Below are 18,744 nucleotides of genomic sequence, written 5' to 3'. Positions count from 1 at the left end.
AGTTTTGCACATGACACAGAACACTGGCCCACTATACCTGTGGTACAGCCCCACAGGCCGGCTGTCATCAGTGATACGAAGCCAGGACAGTGCCAAACGCCCGGTTTTTTTCGGACACCAACTGGGAAGTTACACTTCATTTTAATTTTTATTCATCTGTGAAAATGATTAGTCTAAATGCTCACAAATGTAGCCTGAACGATCTTCCAACAGGAATGATAATTAAAACATGCCTGTATGTTCCAGGTCATCTGATAAATTAAGAGTTCAATTCTATAGCGTCAGGTACTATAGTAACGGCACACGGGCTCGAACTGGGAAGAAAATTCGGCCCAACATACACGGGGCAATATCAGGTTATTTATAATATGAGCTAATTAAGCGACGGATATTAATTTGGCCTTTGATCATGAATTATTTAATTACTTATTATTAAAACTGCATGGTACATTAGTCTTAAGCAGCGAACTAGTGTTTACTGTAGCATTTGTGGCTACTCTATGGAAATATATGTTCAGAAAAGCCACGTACACAAAATGCATTTCTTTCACTCCCGAAATGCATTTCGTCCACAAAGTGACGTTCTTCCATTCTGTTCCAGTCCGTTTCCAATGAGATGTTGCATCCCTAGTTTGCGTGTTTACGTAGTTGCTTACGTAAGTTATAGAACGCAGGGAGGGTATAAATCTCGTCGTTGCTGAGGGAGAGTCTGCAGAATTCTCATTTTGTTTTCAGCTTACCAGCAAAGCAGTACTGACAATGTTCTCCCGCATCGCCAAATCAGCTGCGAGCATTGCTCGCAGCATCTGCAGCTCTTCCCGGAGCAATACAAAGGTGGCAGTGTTGGGTGCATCCGGGGGCATCGGCCAGCCCCTGTCACTGCTCCTGAAGAGGAGTCCCCTTGTGAGCCAGCTGTCCCTATACGACGTTGTCCACACCCTCGGAGTGGCTGCAGACCTCAGCCACATCGAGACCAGGGCGCAGGTGACTGGCTACGTCGGCCCAGAGCAACTGCCGCAAGCTCTGGAGGGGAGTGAAGTCGTCGTCATCCCTGCTGGAGTGCCCAGGAAGCCGGGGATGACACGGGATGACCTGTTTGACACCAACGCCTCCATTGTGGCCACCCTGGCAGATGCCTGCGCCCGCAACTGCCCTGACGCAATGTTATGCGTCATCACCAACCCGGTGAACTCCACTGTCCCCATCGCTTCAGAAATTCTTAAGAAGCATGGAGTTTACGACCCCAAGCGGGTGTTTGGTGTGACGACTCTAGACGTCGTCAGGGCTAACACCTTCGTGGCTGAACTCTCGGGACTGGATCCGGCTCGCGTCAACGTTCCCGTTGTTGGTGGCCATGCGGGCAAGACTATAATTCCGCTTTTGTCCCGGTGTTCTCCCAAAGTGGAGTTCACTGCGGATACGCTGGCCACCCTGACGGGCCGGATCCAGGAGGCAGGCACGGAGGTGGTTAGGGCAAAGGCTGGGGCAGGCTCTGCCACCCTCTCCATGGCATATGCAGGGGCAAGGTTCGCCTTGTCTCTGCTGGATGCCATGAATGGCAAAGAGGGGGTCGTGGAATGTGCATTCGTCAGGTCTGAGGATCACGAATGCACATACTTCTCCACCCCTCTCCTCCTTGGTGGACAAGGAGTGAAGAGGAACCTGGGCCTGGGGAAGCTCTCTGCATTTGAGGAGAAACTGGTGGTGGAAGCCTTGAATGAGCTGAAGGCCTCCATCAGGAAGGGGGAGGACTTTGTTGGAAACACGCCAGGTCAAGGGGAGGCGCAATAAAAGTCCTCCCTTCACAAGGAAGCTGTTTGCTGGACAATGTACTGAAAATAAACTCTTACGAACTATTTTTCTTTGGCCGTGTTGTTTTTTGGTGTGTGAAGCAGAAAGGTTAATTGTGATTTTTCTGACAGATGTTGTGATTTGATTTGCGATGGATTTTTTTTAAAAGTCAAGCTTCAGAATTAAATATGATCTCCTTAGCTTCAAGTCAGCGACTTTATGTAGGGGATCTTATAATATTGCAGGAAAAGTCGGGCGGTAGGGAGCTGAAACAAAGACAGAGTTAGATCGCTCTGCAATTGCATAACAAAAATTACCTTGCCCTGAGCGATTTCACTTGTAATCTTATCATTTACTTGTGTCCTATTATTGTGCAGTACAGACAAGCCAAAACAACAGTCTGCAACTTTACGTAAAGTAGATCCTCGGAGCTGACAAAGGCACACCCGACAACCCCCTCTTGTGCCAAGTCTCAGCCCCCTCGCTGAGTCTGCCTTATTGTACTGTAGTTCTTAGGAGCTATATACAAACTTGTACAAGCTGTTCACCTTGTTTTTTTTTTATGACAATGCTTTTTCTATTTAATTTTAATCCATTAATAAGCTGCAAAAGTGATTTGCAGGCCTGGATAGCATTTTAAATTAATAATTTTATCTGAAGTACTTCTTTTCATATAATATAGCAAGATCTTACAACACAGCGAACAGGCTGCGTTAACATAATCAGACTAGCATTTGTAGCTACAGGTTATTATATATGCGGTGCTGTGTCCTAAGCAGTTAGATAACACGTTTATTGAGCAGATGAACAGAAGAGATTTAGCAGAAGAATCTGCTGTAACCTTTGTGGGCGCTCAAATTATCTGTTGGCTATTTTTTCACAGTGTAAAGCAATGGTGATGAGTTTGATCACGGAAGTAATACATGTGATAGTTTTGCACATGACACAGAACACTGGCCCACTATACCTGTGGTACAGCCCCACAGGCCGGTATCATCAGTGATACGAAGCCAGGACAGCGCCAAACGACCGGTTTTTTTCGGACACCAACTGGGAAGTTACACTTCATTTTAATTTTTATTCATCTGTGAAAATGATTAGTCTAAATGCTCACAAATGTAGCCTGAACGATCTTCCAACAGGAATGATAATTAAAACATGCCTGTATGTTCCAGGTCATCCGATAAATTAAGAGTTCAATTCTATAGCGTCAGGTACTATAGTAACGGCACACGGGCTCGGACTGGGAAGAAACTTCGGCCCTGATTTTAAAAGTGAGCATTAAACAATTATAACTAATTTCAGTTAAATTATTTATTCCATAATAAACAAATCTATCCAAAATAGTCTTATTTTTATTATAATAATATATAATATAGTTTTCCAAACGCGCATGCGCCTTTACGTATCCCCATGCACTGTAACGTTTTTTTTTCCCCGTCGCGCCACGGAGGTCGTTTGTGAGGAGTTTTGGCGGGCAGGCGTGAATTGTCAGAAGGTAATTTATAAGTTTTTTTGATGCTGCTGTTGCTGTTTATTTGCTATTTACTCGTATTTTAACATATTATTTATCTTAGCCGTAAAAAATTCTCGACGGTTTTGCGGACCACGTTTTAAAATTTCCTGTCAGAAAGTTATCAGATTAGATTGTTAGTTAATTTACGTCTCAGTACACAGTGGTGTGCAGCGGTTGTTATATCAATGTGTTCAGTTTGTTTTTTAAAGTAGGCCTATCAATTTTTCCATGTTCTCATTGAAGAGGACACTTCATTTTTCAGTGATCCAGAAAGACAGCTTGAAAGGGGAGATCGTTGTAGAAGGTACAATAATTTTCCTACCCCGTTTCATTGCTATGACTTAAGCACAGATTTCAAGCTTAGAATTTCTGCATTATAGAATAAAAATGTGTACTCTCTGCGGTTTATCTAATCCATTAGCATCTGTGTTTTTTGTGTATGTTGTCTAAAGATTGTAATTTTCTATTATGGCTGTGCGATATGTCCAAAAACTCATGTAACATTTTAGGTCATTTCATATCTCGTTGATACATATCATGATATAGCACATTTTCTGTAGGTTCAGAGCATAGTTTATGTAAAATGATCACATGGATAGACTTATGTCTTGTTAACTCTCATTTGTCTAGTGTATCATTCAAATGTATCAAATAGCTTAAATGCATTACCACTAACTGTGATTTGCAACACAATGTAATAAATGACAGAATATTTTATAAAACAATTAGTATTTTTCTGTCGTTACATCTTCATTTTGCACAGCCCTATTTATAATTATAGTATACACATTTTTTCAATAGACCAAACAAGAGATTGGAGGAGCTGGGCCATGGCTGCGGTAGTGTAGCTGTAAAAAAAGATGTCCATCCCTACCCAAACCTCCTCCTCGTCCAGTATTGACCTCTATTACCGAACACACTTCATCCTCTTCTGAACAACCTCCTTCTTCTCCTACTGCTGCATGTTCAGAGTCTCCCCAGCCAGCAGTAAATGAGCTACCAATGAGTTCTGCGACAGCAGTGTCACATAACAGTCAACGTTATTCAACCTCAGTACTCATTCCAGGTATGGTTGCACATGGTTTGTCACAAAGTAATTCCATACCATAATGCACAAGAGTCCTTGTGCAGGCCTGGCCACCAGACGCTCGCCATCGAGCCCCACCCCCAGGCCTGGCTCCAGGGGGGGGCCCCGGTGACCCGCGTCAGAGCGAGGGAAAACGTGAATCAATGTTTTTACTCATCATAAGGGGTCTGATGAGCCACACTTCGTCTGGTTCCTCACCCAGGACCTGTTTGCCTTGGGTGACCCTATCAGTAGCATAAAGCCCTGGGCAACTTAGCTCCTGGGATCATTGGAACACGCAAACCCCTCTACCACGATAAGGTGTCGGCTCCAGGAGAGGTTGCACCAGGAGAGGTTGCAGGAACTGTTAAGGAAATAATTTGTATCATCATTTTTTCTGTTAGTCTCTATGCCTATAATGTTGCAGACCTGACTCACATATACACAATGATTAACCTTCCACTCATAAAATACTTTTTTTAATGAATACAGGCAAAGTTGTTAGTACAGTCTGAGTTAAAAAGTGACATAAAAAGTTAAGTGAAGTAAGACTACTAAAATCCCTCTTTATAAATGTATCAACCTTTGCAGACTGTCTACCTGGGAACTGTTGGAGGTGGAGATGTAGCATCTACAACCAGGCGTGTGATGTCAACTCTCATGACCAATGAGCTAGCTACACAGCTAAACTGGATGGGCCATGGAGAAAAACAAGGCTTTTGAAGCCTAAAACTCTGTATAGTTGTCTGCGGTAAGATTTACTCTGGATTTTAGAGCCTCAGCTTCTTAATTTACACTGGGCAGAATATTTTAATTTGTACTTCAGCTTTTGATGAACAAGAAATTTCTCAGTTGCAAACTATACGTTTGCCCACAATGGGCCAGCATTTTGGGGCCAATGTCGTGCCGATGTGCAAATTCCAATCGGGCCAATGTAGGCTGCCCACTTGGGGCCCGGCGACCCATAACGCCTCAGAGGCTCAGCTGACACTTGCCAAATCTGAGCTAGTGAGGGCCACAGAGGTTAAGCCGGTGTTTGCCGTAACTCAGCGTGTGTGCGCCTCAGAGGCTGGGCCGGACTTTATGCCATAACCCAGCGTGTGCGCACCTCAGAGGCTGAGCCAGACATTATGCCGTGACTCAGCTTGTGCGAGCCTCAGAGGCTGGGCCGGACTTTGCCGTAACTGAACTTGGGCAGTCGCATCGGGTCTCGGACAAACGGGGTTGAGTCAGAGGCTGGAAGAGAATGTTAGTTAGAATAACCCCAGTCTCTGAGAAACATGCAGAGGTTAACAAAGTCAGACAGCCAAGAAGTAATCAAAAACACAGTTTATTAACAATTAATATATAACACATCAATTTAACTAAATATAACATTAAGGTCATTTTAACCCCACCGAGTGGGGGTGAGGTGTCTTGTCGGAGCCAGTGGACTTTTGCTTCAGGACACTGGTTGGAACATTACCGGCTTGCCAGAGGCTTGCCAGAGCCGGCGGCCTTAAAGGTGTTTCGCAAAGTCCTCCCCCTTCCTGATGGAGGCCTTCAGCTCCTCCAGGGCTTCCGCCACCAGTTTCCTGCAATATTATAAGATCCCCTACATAAAGTCGCTGACTTGAAGCTAAGGAGATCATATTTAATTCTGAAGCTTGACTTTTAAAAAAAATCCATCGCAAATCAAATCACAACATCTGTCAGAAAAATCACAATTAACCTTTCTGCCTCACACACCAAAAAACAACACGGCCAAAGAAAAATAGTTCGTAAGAGTTTATTTACAGTACATTGTCCAGCAAACAGCTTCCTTGTGAAGGGAGGACTTTTAGTGCGCCTCCCCTTGACCTGGCGTGTTTCCAACAAAGTCCTCCCCCTTCCTGATGGAGGCCTTCAGCTCATCCAAGGCTTCCACCACCAGTTTCTCCTCAAAGGCAGAGAGCTTCCCCAGGCCCAGGTTCCTCTTCACTCCTTGTCCACCAAGGAGGAGAGGGGTGGAGAAGTATGTGCATTCGTGATCCTCAGACCTGACGAATGCACACTCCACGACCCCCTCTTTGCCATTCATGGCATCCAGCAGAGACAAGGCGAACCTTGCCCCTGCGTATGCCATGGAGAGGGTGGCAGAGCCTGCCCCAGCCTTTGCCTCAACCACCTCCGTGCCTGCCTCCTGGATCCGGCCCGTCAGGGTGGCCAGCGTATCTAATTTTTAAGAATTTCCGAAGTGATGGGAACAGTGGAGTTTACCGGGTTGGTGATGACACATAACATTGCGTCAGGGCAGTTGCGGGCACAGGTATCTGCCAGGGTGGCCACGATGGAGGCGTTTGTGTCAAATAGATCATCTCGCGTCATCCCCGGCTTCCTGGGCACTCCAGCAGGGATGACGACAACTTCACTCCCCTTCAGTGCTTGCGGGAGTTGCTCTGGGCCGACGTAGCCAGTCACCTGCGCCCTGGTCTCGATGTGGCTGAGGTCTGCAGCCACTCCGAGGGTGTGGACGACGTCGTAAAGGGAGAGCTGACTGACCAGGGGACTGCTCTTCAGGAGCAGTGACAGGGGCTGGCCGATGCCCCCGGACACACCCAGCACTGCCACCTTGGCATTGTTCTGGGAAGAGGTGCATAAGCTACGAGCGATGCTTGCAGCTGATCTTGCGATGCGGGAAAACATTCTGACTACTGGTTTGCTGGTAGGATTAAAACAAAATAGAAAGTATGTAGATTCTCCCTTAGCAACGGCACTGACATCCTCTACCACGGCTCCCGGTCGAGAGCGACAAAAACTCTTGACTAAAGAACCGAACTGAATTGAAGTTCAAACAAGTGCACAGTTAGTCCTTGCTGCAGAAAATGTCACTCTGAGATGATCATCCAAAGGGTTCCTGTCTTCCAAAGTGTGCTGTCAAGAACAAATTAAATTATGTCAGTTAAAGAGATTATGTTAATCATGTACACAGATTGTTTCTCAGTAAACGTGACATTAATTAGTGTCAATAACAATAGAGGTCGACCGACATATTGGCCGGCCGATATTTGGCATTTTTTTTAATACTACGAGTGTAGTACGCCGATTTACAGACAGGCACGTCTGCGGGCAGCCCAGTGTTACTGTTGCTTCTGGTTTTTTTTTTTCTTGTGTCGGACAGTTTCACTCCGTGTGTGTGGGGCGGAGCAGGCAGATCTCTGCAGCGTGTTTGAGAGAACGGAGATTCGAACAATGTGTCAGACGTCTAGATGAAAAGTGCACGACTTTGCGCTGTTGGTTTCCTCATTAAACATGTCTATCTTTTATACGGGCTTATCCGTCGAAAACGTCACAATCACTAGGGGCTTACGTTGTCCTTGCATACAAGGCTGTGTAATACGACAGAGTTATTTTATTTTCTGCGATCGCTAGATTCTAATTGTGAATTTGGCTTGTAAGCCATCTGTCTGCTAACAACATAAGCAACATGTTAGTGAAAGGTTTTGGGCCTTGTACACTACTCATCATACCACGATGCACTTAGTTACTAGTGTTTTTTTTTCTTTCAAAATGTATTAGAGTGTAATTGTTTTAATGTGCATGGAATACTGGAATTGTAGAATGAATTGAAGATGAAAGCACTGTAATAAAAATGCTAACCTTGCATTTCATCTTCTGCTTTAGTAATTGCTATCTAATGGCTGTGAGGGACGGGTGGGGCAAGGAAGACTCAGGGACCGGAAGTGGGATTAACCCTGGGGAACCCAGAGCACCTTATTATAGGAAAAATATCTCCATTGGCTAAAATGATCATACAGACCCAGTGAACTCAAAAACAGGTGTTTTGTAAAAAAAATAACCCTTTCCCAGTCCATGTTATGAAATGTGCCATATACGACCCGCTGGACTGTTCATGCTCTTCCAACTTGTTAATTTGTTAATGTAAAGGGGCAGCATGTGGCTCAGTGGGCTAAGCCTGTGTGCTTGTAATCACAAGGTTGCCGCTTCAAACCCAGCCTCAGCATGTCTGCGGGTCCTTGAGCAAGGCCCTTAACCCCCAGCTCCCTGGGCGCTGCCATGGACTGCTTGCTTGCAAAGACCAAGTTGAGGGAGGCGTAAAAAAAAAAGACAATTTCCCCACGGGGATTCATAAAGTGATGACTATTATTAAATTTCACCTATGAAATAAGGACAGAAAAGAAGGAGAAACCAAATCTTTGCAACATTCTCATTTCCAAAATGCAAAATGCATTTATTGAGTTTTCCTTTTCATCATTCACCATGTGCTGGCAATAAGACACATGCTTCAAACATGCCAAACCATCAAGAAACAGGTCAAGTGAACGGACCTGCAAAAAGGTGCACTACACACAGAAAGTTTACCTGTGGTGGGTTGTAAGGTCTGGTGTACCACATGTATTCCCTCTGTTTTTGAGGCTGATGTTGAGCACATGGAACATGATCATCACAGTTGCCAGAAAAGTTTCAAAACATCCAAAACCTAGTTGTACATGTTCTATAACATCTAAACATTATAACTGATGATGCAAAATTTCTGCCACTTACCTATTCACAGCTTGACAGGTGAATCTCAAAACGCGTTAGGGGCCATATTTATTGTGGAAAAAAATCTGGTTAATTGAGTCAGTAATCACTAAATGTCACTGTTACTGGTTCAATGGGCTGTAAAGCAAAAAAAAAAATTTCTTAACTTTGATGAGTGGGTTGAATGTAAGGCAGAAATAAAAGGAAGGGTCGTGTATGACCCTGTGGGTTCCCCAGGGTTAAAACTGAAGACAACATGCACATTCCTTTTTGTATTGTTTAGAAATTTTCCTTTCCTAAGAAATGAAGAGTTTGCTGCTATATTGTGCACTAGGAGATTCTGATGCTGCTGTTTTTATTGTTTATAAGTTTGTTTACAAGTTGTATTGTGTTTTGTTATTTAAGTTTATATTTAAATTTACACAAGTCAGTATTCAATAAATGCCAAGTTGAGAAATTTTCTGTATCGTTTGTTATTATTAGCGTGATATTTTACCATGCAAATAGAGGGGAAAACATCCAATTATCGGCCAAAAAAAAATCGGCAGCATATATCGGCCATCGGCTGACCCCGACTCCTAAATATCGGCATCGGCTACTGAAAAACCCATGGCGGTCGACCTCTAAATAACAATACTCACAGAGGACACGCTGCACACGGAGTTTCATCTGGGCCTCCAACCAACCTCGTATAGCTGTCACTGAAACTGGCCTGACGTCTGTGAACCGGCACTCCTGCCTGGCACGTCCACATCCAGGGTCACCAGGTGGGTCTGAAGAAACCTGTCAAATACTGACTGGACATCCAACTGTTGATTTGATCCAAAGGCAGCGTCCCGTGCAGTGCCACAGGCAGCACGACTGGTTCCCTCTTCCGCAGACTTTCCACTGAAATGGAGAACAGTTTAAGGTTAGTATTCAGTGGTGAGGGTTTTGATTTCGTGTGTCGATTTTTCCAAGTCTTCTGACATACATAAAACATGCTTACCGATTTACCTGCCAGCTTGCTCCTCAGCTTACTGGCCGCCACCACATTTTGAGCTGTCGGAGTAGAATGAGTGAGATAATCGGCGAACAAAGACTTTTCAGAGTCTGTCGTGCTCTTGCTGTCTGTTTCAAACACTCCTGGGCAGTCTGGCTGGTCACTGGGTCCATCTGGTATCAAAAATGCAAGATTAATATAAGAACATAAGACATTTACAAACGAGAGGGGGCCATTCGGCCCATCAAGCTCGTTTGGGGAGAACTTAACTAATAGCTCAGAGTTGTTAAAATCTTATCTAGCTCTGATTTAAAGGAACCCAGGGTTTTACTGTAGCTTCCGCTACACTAGCAGGAAGACTATTCCATACTCTAACTACACGCTGTGTAAAGAAGTGCTTCCTCAAATTTGTTTTAAAATGTTCTCCTGCTAATTTCCACAATATGAGAAACTAACGTAACACCCGATAACGTATTTAGAAGATACTGTAGGGGAAATGCATCATGACGATTAGCTAACTTTTGGTGTAGCCGGTTGAGGTCGTTTGAGACGTTCTATGTATGTCTTCCTGTGGTGGAGACAAAAAACCTCATCCCACCCAGGTCATCAGTGGTTCTTTGATCCCCCTTGGAGCTCAGCAGATGTGGACGCACATGGCTGAAGTAGATGTCAAACCACAGTGGCAGAGGAAAAACAGCAACAAAGATTTAATTCCTGCTTTTGAACAGGCCCTGCTTGGTTCTGGCTGGAAATGTGAAATAAATTTGATAAATTCAGATTTCTCTTCCTCAGAGAATAGAGCAAATGTGGCCCCTCGTTGTATGGATGTTTCCTGCTACTTCACACAGATGACCGTATCGTATAGCCCATTAAGATGGGTAACAAAAAGAGTACTGTACAATACTTACGGTCAAGGGACGTCACAAGCAGTAGGGTAAGCAGGATTTCTTGCTGATTTTGGGTCTCCTGGCAGCACACATTGAGAACAGCAGGGGTGTTAGAAAAGACTAGAGGCAGAGAAGACAAAACGTATCACCAAATCAACAAGTTACATGGGTGTGAACAATTGAACTTACCTCCTTTGGGCAATCTCCTTGCTCACCAGCTTGGCACAGCTTTGTTGGGGTGAGCCAATGTACTCAGTGAAGAACATGCAGTCGCTCCACAGTCCTTCATTCAAGTACCTGAGGTCAGTGTTTGTAGTATGATATTTCAGGAATCTGAAAGAGGAAGTACACATATTTAAAGTTTATATACACACACACAAACAAACACACACATATATATGCATATATATATATATATGTGTGTGTGTGTGTGTGTGTATGCTACTAATTCACAAAACATGCCACCAACCTCTTCAGACTCTTTAGGTAATTCATCTGCATCTGCTTGGACAGCTTTACCTCAGTCATCTCATAGAGGAACAACTTAGTTTTATCTCTTTCCTCGACAAATCCCAAGGAAGGCTTCTCCAAGTTCATGTAATAAATGAACCTGCTGACATTTTTCACCTGTAAAGAAAAAAAGCATAACGGGGGGAGGGGGGGGCATTAGTCACCAGTCACCACTCCAGGTGATTGAGGACACTCCAGCTCCTCAATCATCCATTTAAAAGGATCAGTTTTGTAAATTTCAGACAGAAGAAACAACATGATATATAAACAGGCTGAAAAGCTCTTCAACCAACCTGCTAAGTGGGTTCGCATCATTGAAAATCTCTTGCATGTGCCTGTAGCTGAAGATCCTGCCCCACTGCAGAGTATCCTGCACATCCTGCTTCGCCTTGTCTTTACCTTCCTTGATGGCATCATTAGATGTTGTCTTCAGGCAAACCCGACTGATAGCAATTGCATAACAAAAAATACCTTGCCCTGAGCGATTTCACTTGTAATCTTATCATTTACTTGTGTCCTATTATTGTGCAGTACAGACAAACCAAAACAACAGAGGCGAGAGCTTGCTCACAAGGGGACTCTTCTTCAGGAGCAGTGACGGGCTGGCCGAAGTTGTTGTGCAAGCGAGCGCTCTTGGGTGTTGGCGTGCTCCGGCTTCCCGCTTGTTGTACACCCGTTACTTGGTAGTGGATCTGCTCTGTGTTCGCATCGCGCTGTACTGCTCTTAAAGTAGATTTGAGGACATAGGCATGGGCGTAAATCCCGGGGGGGGGACGGAGGGGACATGTCCCCCCCTATCCGAGGGTTGTCCCCCCCCAAAAAAATTATATATATATAAAAAAAAATCGCACTATTGTGAAAAATATATGTATGTATACCTAAAATAATTCTGTAAGTAGAAAAAAAAACAAACGCAAAAAATGCATTTAGAAACAGTTGAGTTCCCCCTCCCCTTCCTCACAGTGGTTTGGCCAACTGCCTGCTTTCCCAGTTCATCTCACCTACTCTACACACGAGTCAGGTTTGTGGCTGCGGCTCAATTAATGTTGAACTCCAGTAAGTAGGGTATATTATTCACTTTAAATAAAGCGATTCTCTTTAATGTAGTTGATGCAGACTCATTCATAAATTAGTTGCGGCAAAAATGCTGATTACCGATTTAATTTTCCATGAATCTGCTATATTAGCGATTAAAATATTACTTATCTACATTAACGTTAGCTTGTTTACAATAGCTTGTTGCATAGTGCACTGCAACTAACACGCCAAAGCCGTTTCCCATGCATTGTTTTATTTGTGACGACTTGGCATAATGTTAACTTAACATTAACGGCCACAATTAGCATATTGTTTAGCTGTGCATTTACTAAATGCTACGTCCGAACTGACCCCACTGTATTTTTTTGTATAATCAATTTCTATTATGCATTTAAACAGTCATGTTTAAATTTTATTGTATGTTGATGGCTTGACTGTAAACAACATTAACAAACAATGCAATAAATAGTTTTGAGGAAAAATCTGCTATGTCATTGAACCTGAGAAAAACTTTGAAAATAACCATAATGACGCAGTCTCCATGCTACAATAATAATGATAGAAGCAAAGTTTTTCATTGTGGGGACATATCTTTATAAGTACAATTTGACTTTATTATTTGTGTCCCCTTCAAAAATTGCTCATGAGAAATTTTATATTTATTGTCCCCCCCTACTGTTAAATGAAATTTACACCCATGGACATAGGGATGGAAAAATATTTGCACTCAGTTTCCTCGGAGCTGACAAACGCACACCCGACAACCCCCTCTTGTGCCAAGTCTCAGCCTCCTCGCTGAGTCTGCCTTATTGTACTGTAATTCTTAGGAGCTGTATACAAACTTGTACAAGCTGTTCACATCGTTTTTTTTTTTATAACTGAATGCTTTTTCCACTTTATTTTAATCCATCAATATGCTGCAAAACTGATTTGCAGGCCTGGAGTTTGTGATACCATTTTAATAAATACTGAAGGAATTTGTTCTTTTAATCTTAAAAAGATATACTCTGACACATAACATACCGTCAGGGCAGTTATGGGCACAGGCATCACCCAGGGTGGCAACGATGCCGGATCCACGGGGGAGGAACGGGGTTAGGTCGGACGGGAGAGGGAAGGTTCTGGAGGCGTGAGAAGAGGAGGCAGGAAAAGTCGGGCGGTACGGAGCTGAAACAAAGACAGGGTTAGATCGCTCAGCAATTGCATACCAAAAATTACCTTGCCCTGAGCGATTTCACTTATAATCTTATCATTTACTTGTGTCCTATTATTGTGCAATACAGACAAGCCAAAACAACAGTTTGTAACTTCACTTAAAGTAGATTTGAGGACATAGGGATGAAGAAATATTTGCACTAAGTGTCCTCGGAGCTGACAAACGCACACCCGACAACCCCCTCTTGTGCCAAATCTCAGCCTCCTCGCTGAGTCTGCCTTATTGTACCGTAATTCTTAGGAGCTGTATACAAACTTGTACAAGCTGTTCACATTGTTTTTTTTATGACTGAATGCTTTTTCCATTTTATTTTAATCCATTAATATGCTGCAAAAGTGATTTGCAGGCCTGGAGTTCTGGATACCATTTTAATAAATACTGAATGAATTTGTTCTTTTAATCTTAAAAAGATATACCCTGACACATAACATACCGTCAGGGCAGTTATGGGCACAGGCATCACCCAGGGTGGCAACGATGGCGGATCCACGGGGGAGGAACGGGGTTAGGTTGGATGAGAGTGGGATGGTTCTGGAGGCGTGGGAAGAGGAGGCAGGAAAAGTCGGGCGGTACGGAGCTGAAACAAAGACAGGGTTAGATCGCTCTGCAATTGCATACCAAAAATTACCTTGCCCTGAGCGATTTCATATATAATCTTATCATTTACTTGTATCCTATAATTGTGCAGCACAGACAAGCCGAAACAACAGAGGCGAGAGCTTGCTCACAAGGGGACCCTTCTTCAGGAGCAGTGACGGGCTGGCCGATGCCCCTGGACGCACCCAACACTGTCACCTTGGCATTGTTCTGGGAAGATGTGCATAAGGTACGAGCGGTGCTTGCAGCTGATCTTGCAATGCGGGAAAACATTCTGACTACTGGTTTGCTGCTAGGATTAAAACAAAATAGAAATTATGCAGATTCTCACTTAGCAATGGCACTGACATCGATTAAAATAAAAGTTGTTGTGCACGCGAGCGCTCTTGGGTGTTGGCGCGCTCCGGCTTCCCGCTTGTTGTACACCCGTTACTTGGTAGTGGATCTGCGCTGTGTTCGTATCGCGCTGTACAATTAGCTGGACGACGGATTTGTGGTGGTGTTTATTGTCCACCGATTTGGATAGAATAATTATTAAAACATGTGAACACAAGGGTTACACACAGTCTTCTACCGTCTCCCAGTCCACATTGTGGAAACTCCGCTCACAGCAAATAAGTTGTACGCATTACTGCAAACTGGACACAACCATTCGATCAATTACAAAGGAAAATAAAATACCAGTGCTGGATAAACAACACACTTGAGTAGAGTAATTCCTGAAACAAGTGGATACAGGGGTTACACACAGTCATCTCCCTAACAGAGAACATAAAAAGCCCGGTCACCTATATCCATCAAAATAACGCATTTTAACAAAAACGACATGAAACGGCACACGAATATATTTATTCACAAACGTAAACAAAAGCAAAACTACATAATTCTATACAATATAACTGAAAATACACTTCTTGTACGCGACCGCTGAAACACTACGTACCGTCTCGGAGTCTACGGGGCAAACTGAGGCGCCCAGAACTAGGCGCTCTGGCGCCCCGCCCAGGATTAACTACGGGGGCTCGGCTAGCAGCAGCGAGTCGGTTTTGGCTTACCGCCGGTAAAACAATCGAGTGCCACCTGTCGCCACGCCGCGCAATTCCGGCGATTCTGACCAATTTTGCCAGTGCGATTCTGTTTGGATTTCCCCGTCTTCATCCCTGAAATCGCAAATTTCAACCCTGGAAGTCGGAGTTCAATAAATAAATCAATCAGTCCAACAACTGGGAGAAATGATTCTTGGAAAATTTGCAACAGTGGAGAAAGGATGACAAAACATCGAATACATTTAAGTCAGATGACAATAGGGCTGAACGGTTTGGGGAAAGGATCTAATTATGGTTTTTCTGACAGATGTTGTGATTTGATTTGCGATGTTGGTTTTTTTAAAAGTCAAATTTCAGTATTAAGTATGATCTCCTTAGCTTCAAGTCAGCGACTTTATGTAGGGGATCTTATAATATAGCAAGATCTTACCACACAGCGAACAGGCTGCGTTAACATAATCAGACTAGCATTTGTAGCTACAGGCTATTATATATGCGGCGCTGTGTCCTAAGCAGTTAGATAACACGTTTATTGAGCAGATGAACAGAAGAGATTTAGCAGAAGAATCTGCTGTAACCTTTGTGGGCGCTCAAATTATCTGTTGGCTATTTTTTTACAGTGTAAAGCAATGGTGATGAGTTTGATCACGGAAGTAATACATGTGACAGTTTTGCACATGACACAGAACACTGGCCCACTATACCTGTGGTACAGCCCCACAGGCCGGCTGTCATCAGTGATACGAAGCCAGGACAGTGCCAAACGCCCGGTTTTTTTCGGACACCAACTGGGAAGTTACACTTCATTTTAATTTTTATTCATCTGTGAAAATGATTAGTCTAAATGCTCACAAATGTAGCCTGAACGATCTTCCAACAGGAATGATAATTAAAACATGCCTGTATGTTCCAGGTCATCTGATAAATTAAGAGTTCAATTCTATAGCGTCAGGTACTATAGTAACGGCACACGGGCTCGAACTGGGAAGAAAATTCGGCCCAACATACACGGGGCAATATCAGGTTATTTATAATATGAGCTAATTAAGCGACGGATATTAATTTGGCCTTTGATCATGAATTATTTAATTACTTATTATTAAAACTGCATGGTACATTAGTCTTAAGCAGCGAACTAGTGTTTACTGTAGCATTTGTGGCTACTCTATGGAAATATATGTTCAGAAAAGCCACGTACACAAAATGCATTTCTTTCACTCCCGAAATGCATTTCGTCCACAAAGTGACGTTCTTCCATTCTGTTCCAGTCCGTTTCCAATGAGATGTTGCATCCCTAGTTTGCGTGTTTACGTAGTTGCTTACGTAAGTTATAGAACGCAGGGAGGGTATAAATCTCGTCGTTGCTGAGGGAGAGTCTGCAGAATTCTCATTTTGTTTTCAGCTTACCAGCAAAGCAGTACTGACAATGTTCTCCCGCATCGCCAAATCAGCTGCGAGCATTGCTCGCAGCATCTGCAGCTCTTCCCGGAGCAATACAAAGGTGGCAGTGTTGGGTGCATCCGGGGGCATCGGCCAGCCCCTGTCACTGCTCCTGAAGAGGAGTCCCCTTGTGAGCCAGCTGTCCCTATACGACGTTGTCCACACCCTCGGAGTGGCTGCAGACCTCAGCCACATCGAGACCAGGGCGCAGGTGACTGGCTACGTCGGCCCAGAGCAACTGCCGCAAGCTCTGGAGGGGAGTGAAGTCGTCGTCATCCCTGCTGGAGTGCCCAGGAAGCCGGGGATGACACGGGATGACCTGTTTGACACCAACGCCTCCATTGTGGCCACCCTGGCAGATGCCTGCGCCCGCAACTGCCCTGACGCAATGTTATGCGTCATCACCAACCCGGTGAACTCCACTGTCCCCATCGCTTCAGAAATTCTTAAGAAGCATGGAGTTTACGACCCCAAGCGGGTGTTTGGTGTGACGACTCTAGACGTCGTCAGGGCTAACACCTTCGTGGCTGAACTCTCGGGACTGGATCCGGCTCGCGTCAACGTTCCCGTTGTTGGTGGCCATGCGGGCAAGACTATAATTCCGCTTTTGTCCCGGTGTTCTCCCAAAGTGGAGTTCACTGCGGATACGCTGGCCACCCTGACGGGCCGGATCCAGGAGGCAGGCACGGAGGTGGTTAGGGCAAAGGCTGGGGCAGGCTCTGCCACCCTCTCCATGGCATATGCAGGGGCAAGGTTCGCCTTGTCTCTGCTGGATGCCATGAATGGCAAAGAGGGGGTCGTGGAATGTGCATTCGTCAGGTCTGAGGATCACGAATGCACATACTTCTCCACCCCTCTCCTCCTTGGTGGACAAGGAGTGAAGAGGAACCTGGGCCTGGGGAAGCTCTCTGCATTTGAGGAGAAACTGGTGGTGGAAGCCTTGAATGAGCTGAAGGCCTCCATCAGGAAGGGGGAGGACTTTGTTGGAAACACGCCAGGTCAAGGGGAGGCGCAATAAAAGTCCTCCCTTCACAAGGAAGCTGTTTGCTGGACAATGTACTGAAAATAAACTCTTACGAACTATTTTTCTTTGGCCGTGTTGTTTTTTGGTGTGTGAAGCAGAAAGGTTAATTGTGATTTTTCTGACAGATGTTGTGATTTGATTTGCGATGGATTTTTTTTAAAAGTCAAGCTTCAGAATTAAATATGATCTCCTTAGCTTCAAGTCAGCGACTTTATGTAGGGGATCTTATAATATTGCAGGAAAAGTCGGGCGGTAGGGAGCTGAAACAAAGACAGAGTTAGATCGCTCTGCAATTGCATAACAAAAATTACCTTGCCCTGAGCGATTTCACTTGTAATCTTATCATTTACTTGTGTCCTATTATTGTGCAGTACAGACAAGCCAAAACAACAGTCTGCAACTTTACGTAAAGTAGATCCTCGGAGCTGACAAAGGCACACCCGACAACCCCCTCTTGTGCCAAGTCTCAGCCCCCTCGCTGAGTCTGCCTTATTGTACTGTAGTTCTTAGGAGCTATATACAAACTTGTACAAGCTGTTCACCTTGTTTTTTTTTTATGACAATGCTTTTTCTATTTAATTTTAATCCATTAATAAGCTGCAAAAGTGATTTGCAGGCCTGGATAGCATTTTAAATTAATAATTTTATCTGAAGTACTTCTTTTCATATAATATAGCAAGATCTTACAACACAGCGAACAGGCTGCGTTAACATAATCAGACTAGCATTTGTAGCTACAGGTTATTATATATGCGGTGCTGTGTCCTAAGCAGTTAGATAACACGTTTATTGAGCAGATGAACAGAAGAGATTTAGCAGAAGAATCTGCTGTAACCTTTGTGGGCGCTCAAATTATCTGTTGGCTATTTTTTCACAGTGTAAAGCAATGGTGATGAGTTTGATCACGGAAGTAATACATGTGATAGTTTTGCACATGACACAGAACACTGGCCCACTATACCTGTGGTACAGCCCCACAGGCCGGTATCATCAGTGATACGAAGCCAGGACAGCGCCAAACGACCGGTTTTTTTCGGACACCAACTGGGAAGTTACACTTCATTTTAATTTTTATTCATCTGTGAAAATGATTAGTCTAAATGCTCACAAATGTAGCCTGAACGATCT

At 44.1% G+C, this 18,744-nt stretch overlaps 1 long non-coding RNA gene and 3 pseudogenes across 1 annotated transcript; 3 read left to right on the top strand and 1 right to left on the bottom strand.

The window, feature by feature from the left end:
• The first annotated feature begins 422 nt into the window (after positions 1 to 422).
• Positions 423 to 1,856, top strand: LOC140591752 (malate dehydrogenase, mitochondrial pseudogene; annotated as a pseudogene).
• A 1,450-nt stretch (positions 1,857 to 3,306) lies between these two features.
• On the top strand, positions 3,307 to 8,503 carry LOC140591668 (uncharacterized). Its single transcript, XR_011991952.1, has 3 exons — positions 3,307 to 3,611; positions 4,109 to 4,373; positions 4,965 to 8,503. It is a non-coding gene; the product is annotated as an uncharacterized lncRNA (long non-coding RNA).
• On the bottom strand, positions 5,688 to 15,780 carry LOC140591667 (malate dehydrogenase, mitochondrial pseudogene; annotated as a pseudogene).
• Positions 15,781 to 16,241: 461 nt separating this feature from the next.
• LOC140591750 (malate dehydrogenase, mitochondrial pseudogene) lies at positions 16,242 to 17,675 on the top strand (annotated as a pseudogene).
• Positions 17,676 to 18,744: the final 1,069 nt, after the last annotated feature.

Source organism: Paramormyrops kingsleyae, chromosome 6 (genome assembly GCF_048594095.1).
Source record: "Paramormyrops kingsleyae isolate MSU_618 chromosome 6, PKINGS_0.4, whole genome shotgun sequence".
NCBI lineage: Eukaryota > Metazoa > Chordata > Actinopteri > Osteoglossiformes > Mormyridae > Paramormyrops > Paramormyrops kingsleyae.
The sequence above is the reverse complement of the archived record's forward strand: the minus strand, read 5'-3'. Positions and strand labels throughout refer to the sequence as shown.